Below are 6,000 nucleotides of genomic sequence, written 5' to 3'. Positions count from 1 at the left end.
CTGCTTAGAGAATAGAATCGCTTAAATAATTTTTCTTTGTTTTGTGCTCAAATGTATTTTTTGTTGATTTATGGAATGTTCTGTATAAAGCTGTTTTGTTACAGTTGGAGTTAAAATCATTTTTTATCTGAACCTAGTCAAGTATATTTGACCATGTCACATATAGTATCTTTGTTATCCAAATTTTGATTGCCTAATAAAAAAAAAAAGACAGAAATTAAGTGATCAAGGGAGAAAGAAATCCTCCATGTCCCTTGGTATCACACAGTAATCAGGAGAATGAAAGGAAGACCCTCAGTCCACTGAGTGAATTTACATGAGATCAAGGACAAGAACAAGCAGTTACATAGACAGAGTCGACAAAGTGCTAGCCACGGAGTCAGGAAGATTCATCTTCTTGAGTTCAGATTTGGGCCTCAGACCCTGGTGGGTGCGGACAAGTCATTTCGCCCTGTTTGTCTCCATTTTCTTCTCTAGAGAAGGAAGTGGCAAACCAATCCAATGTTTTGGCCAAAAAGTCAGATACAACCAAAAATGACTGCAACAGGGACAAGAGTAATGAGGGATAAATAGTCATGGATAGGTTGTATTTCTCTAGTATTGATGAAGGGAGGACCATTAACAGAAACAGAAAAATCAGAAGATAAATAAGGTGGTAGGAAAATGTAGGAGTCAGAGGAATAATTTTTTTTTAAAGCCAAGGGTTTTTTTTTTGTTTTTTTATTCTGGGTTACTGGGAACTTCCATGAACAACCATAATTTCCAAAGGAGAATTCAGGTTCTAGGGGCAAATGATGAGTTATAAGAAAATGGGTATAGAGACATTGACATTTGGAGATAAAATAAAGGGAAGATGAGGGAGTTTAAAACTACCGAGGAGTTATGCTTTCTGCTATAATCAGTTGATTACAGATTCTAATGATCATCTATGCTGTTGGAGGTCATAACTGGGACCCCTGGTGAATATTTTTTGCTGAGAGATTGAAATGTTGGTCTGGAGCTTGGGAGAGAAGTCAAGACTAGAGAAAGAGATCTAGAAATACTTACATGGAAAATATATTTGAATTTGTAGGATGATGATGATGATGTCTCCAAGGGAAGATGTAGAGAGAACAACCAAACAATCAGACTGAACTTCTAAGAATTTCCATATTTCGGAGGCAGGAAGTGAAAGAAGAAGTTGAGGTAAAGAGAGAGGTAGGTAGGAAGAGGACAAGGTTACTGTGGCACCATGGAAGTCAAGGAAGGAGAAAATTTCAAAAAGGAAGGGATGATCAGATTTGTCAACTGTTACAGAGAAGTCTAGGATGGTAAGGACTGGTAAAGGGACAGGAGTTGGTGAATGAGAGATTATTAGTGATCTATTTTTCAGTAAACTAACTCAATCTAACTCAATTGATTGAGAAAAGAAAAGGAGAGAAAATGGAGGCATTTGAGGTTTAATAATATAAAGGAAGGAATAAAAAGGCAATTTAAAAAGGCATCAGAGTCCACTGAAGGATTTTTCAGGATAGGAGAGACTTGTACATGCTTGAAAACCAACAGAAAAGACTTAATAATGTTTGTCCTTCATTTTTGAAGAAGACTATCACAAGAGAGAGGTGATGAAGTGGATTTAAGTGAGGGGGAGTCCAGTGGCCAGATATAAATCTGGATAACTGGAGATGGCCCTGGATACCAGGCAATCAGGGTTAAGTGACTTGCACAAGGTCACACAGCCAATAAAATTCAAGTGTCTGAAGCCAGATTCGAATTTCCATACTCTTAACTCCAAAGCCAGTAACAGAGAGAGAGAGAGAGACAGAGACAGAGACAGAGAGAGAGAGAGAGAAAGAGAGAGAGAGAGAGAGAGAGAGACAGAGACAGAGACAGAGACAGAGAGACAGAGAGAGACAGAGAGACACACAAAGAGAGAGAGGAGAAATAGCCTTAGAAATGAGAAAAATTATCTCTCATTGAGACAACAGGGAAGAAGAGAAAATGGGTATAGAAACATTGACATTAGAGATAAAATAACGGGAAAATGAGGGAGTTCAAAACTACTGGGGAGTTATGCTTTCTACTATAATCAGTTGACTCCAGACTCTAATTATCATTTAGCCTGGCTACCTTTCCATGATGCCATTAATCTGTGAAGCTTATCATCCTCCTGCTCATAAGCTTCTACCTTTTTTCTGTCGATAATCAGGTTAATATAACCATTTCTTTTTTTTTTTTTTTGGTTAGGTTTTTGCAAGGCAAATGGGGTGAAGTGGCTTGCCCAAGGCCACACAGCTAGGTCATTATTAAGTGTCTGAGGTCACATTTGAACCCAGGTACTCCTGACTCCAGGGCCAGTGCTTTATCCACTGCGCCACCTAGCCGCCCCCAATAGAACCATTTCTTCTGAAAAGGGCATGCCAGTTGACTACACTCTGACCCCATCTACCAGCTGGTGACTTCCAAAACCAAAACAACTTCCCCACCACAGCCCCTCAACTAACACTTCTTGCTTGTGTAGTCTCCTATTAGATTGTAATCTCCTCAAGGGCAGAGTCTGATTTATTTTTGTATTTGTAATCTTAGCCTAGCACAGAACCTGGTATAGAATATTTAATTAATAAATGTTTTCTTTTTTTATTTTATTACTAATTGGTTATTTCTTGCAAATTCCTGTGAGGTAGCCTTGAAAAGTGAACATTAGAGAACATGAAATTCATGAAGGTCAAAGAAGACCTACCAAGAATCATTTAGAAGTATTAGGCTGAATTTAATGGACAGATTTTTATCTTGTAAAGCAGTTTTGAGAGGCAGCATTGGAAAGGAGCAGCTAGGTAGTGCAGTGAATAGAGCACCAGTTCTGGAGTTAGGAAGACCTCAGTTCAAATCTCACCTTCAGACCCTTACTACCTGCATGGGTCTGGTCAAGTCACTTGACCTCAATTGCCTAAAAAGAAAGAAAGACAGAGGGAATTGGCCATGAGAGCTCACCTAAGATACTTCTATGCTGTATGATTGTGGGTAGCTCAGTTTCTGCATATGCAAAATGCCAATGATAATATCCACACTTTCTCTCTCTTGGGGGAAACTGGGAGGAAAATGCTTTGTAAAGCTCAAAGTGCTACACATCTGCAAGTTATCATTAGGCAATGAGAAGAACTGAAGGGAGAAGTCTCTGTATTAGAGAAAGGGAGTTCAGAGAACAGTGGGATCAGCAGGCCTACTGAGGGAAGAGCATGGCCTGACCAGACACCAAGGACTGTTTTGCAGTCATTTCTCTTGAGTAGAAGAGAATATGACTCAGTCCAGTGTGGTCCAAGAGGATGAGAACAACTCAGGATGAAGTATTTTCTGAGCTCTGATTGCATGACCTTAACTAAGCAAGCTTTCATTTCCCTCACCTGAGACCAAATCCAAATTTAAAGACAGAAAGACCACTCAATTTGGATTCAAAGGATCTAAGATTAAATCCAGATTCAGTTACTTACCTTCCATGTGATCTTTGGCAAAATACTTTACTTGCTCATCTGCAAAATGGGGGGTTGACCTGGATCATCCCTATGATCCTTTCTTGCTAGAATATTACCTCTCAATAATTTTCATCCTCAAAGGATCATGGGACTCTCATTGTCTTCCTCCCTCACCCTATTGATGAAGAAATAGACCCAAATCTTAAGATTTCTGCTCTCTCATTCAATAGATGAACAAATTGAGGCACATGGAGATTAAGTGACTTGCCCAGGGTCACACAGTGACTGAATCAGAATTAAAACTCAGGTCTCCCTAACTCTAAGCCCAGCACTATGTTTACTATGGTACTTATTTCCCTTTTTATGATAGTGGCTAGCTTTGCCCATTCCTGTTTCATGGATGAGAAAAATGAGACTTTGGGGAGTAGGGCAAGTATCTTAGCCAAGAGAAGAGGCGTTGGTGGGGCCAGAACTAGAAACTTTATCAAAGGTGCTTTGTTTATTTGTCTCATCAAACGGTCCATCTCCAAGAACACTGTCACCCAGGGAAGCTGGGAGCAGGTGATTGTGATAATTCATCATAAAATTTATGAGTGTAAGTTTGACCTTTGTTTTTTAAAAAGAAAGTGAATCAATGGTCAGGGCCCAGGGCTACACTCTGTCCAAGATTCCAGATTAGTGTGAAGACAGCACATCTCCCACTGTGTGCTTTGGCAGAGCTGCCTGTTTCTTGCCAGGGGCAGGTGGGATTTCTCAGCCATCATGACTGGCAGAGACAGGCCCTCCTTCTTCCAAAGCCTGTGGCCACATCTGAGCTCCAGTCGGGGCAGGTTTCAGGTTGTTACCCACTCACTCTGGAATCCTGGTCTATACCCCAGATTGACAGATAAGCTTGTACATATAAAATTGGTCATCTTATCCAGGTTCTGCTTATGGACAGGATGGCAGCTGGACCAACTAAATGGGACCAAGTCGGTGTTATGCAGCTCTAAGACATATATGTGCCATAAATGACCCCCACGGGAATGAACAAGTTTTAATTACCAAGGTTGAGTCCCCTGGGAGGTCCCACAGCTCTCTGGAAAGCAAAATCTTTCTATTACTTGTCATCTACTCAACCACTATTTACCATAGTCCTAGGTCCTGTGAAGGGAACTTCTGAATGGTTCTGAATGGTTAATGAGCAGCAATTACAGATAATAAAATTAAGGCCACCATTTTCTCTCTAAGATTCCATAGCACTCATATCCATTATCTCACTTGAGTCTCACAATAACCCTTTGAGGCAGGTACTGCTAGTACTGTGACCATAATCTTACATATTAGGAAAGTGAAAGAAAAGAGGTGACTAGCCCAAGGTCATGCATCTAGTGACTTGGAAGCCATATTTGTCTGAATTCTGCGTCTGTCTATTTAATACCATGCAAAGCCTTGGACTTGGAGTATCCTTAAATTCATTTTGTCTTTCCCCTACTATAGGCTTTCCCACTATGAATAACAAGTCTTTGGGGGGATGGGGCTTAACCTAGTTAGCTCTGAGACACTCCTGGGGCCAGCAGCAGCATGTTTGTGGGCCATCCTCAGTCTGTGTGTGTGTGTGTGTGTGTATGGGAGGGGGAATGTAAGCAAAATCTTCCTGGGCTAACTGGTCCACTCTATGTAGGGACCCTCCTCTACCTCCCCCATTGTCTCCCCTTTACCCCATGCCTGGCCATTCCAGGCTGGTTACCTTACTAACCTCTGCTCTCTGCTCCTTCTGGAGAATTATAATTAAATCAATACTACCATGGCTACTGGAAAAAGTGTGTGTCAATGAACTCCTCTGTAGCTTCATTCCTTGGCATCCCATCCCAAAATTGACCTCTTTGTCTGCATATGCCTTGCTCTGATTAGAAGGTAAGGGCAGAGATCATTTTACTCTTGTGTTTTGTATCTGTGTTAAAACTGGCCCCTGAAGATCCTCTCTCCCACCTCATGCTCCAGTTTAGTCATTATGGTAAGTTGGTAAGTCGATTTTATAATGTAGCAGTAGCAGGAAATAAGATTGCCAAGGAAAGCCTGGGAGTCATCTACCAGCTGTCCCAAAGATCAAAGGAAAATAATTTACAAATTACATCACATATCTACTAAAATTCACATTCTGGTAATAGGTGCTGAATCAGGGAAGCTATTGAGTCTTGCTGGCGGGCCCTTTTGCTCTTGTAATATGTTTGTCTCGGACAAATTTCAGACTTTCACAGTCAGATTAACAACACCAAATGGTGCTGATGGTTTTGAGATGATATAGATGCATTTGCTTTAAAGTTTTACTGACAAATTTCAAACAATTTAGATATGTTAATGAACTAACCCCAAGGTAGTTCAGATAAAAGGCTAGTCTGTTTCTCCCCAAAACTCTATAAAATGAGACCTCAGACTCCTGCCCCCCATGCTCTTCCACTTCCATCTGTGCCAGTCAAACTGCTAGAATGCTTTGCCCGTGTTTATATGAGTGATTATCTGTGCCTCTCTTCCTTCCCATTGTCCTCCCTATGCTGCCTAACTTCTTTCA

The sequence above is a fragment of the Macrotis lagotis genome, chromosome 6 (assembly GCF_037893015.1).
Source record: "Macrotis lagotis isolate mMagLag1 chromosome 6, bilby.v1.9.chrom.fasta, whole genome shotgun sequence".
In the NCBI taxonomy this organism is placed as follows: Eukaryota; Metazoa; Chordata; class Mammalia; order Peramelemorphia; family Peramelidae; genus Macrotis; species Macrotis lagotis.
This window is presented reverse-complemented; position numbering follows the sequence as displayed.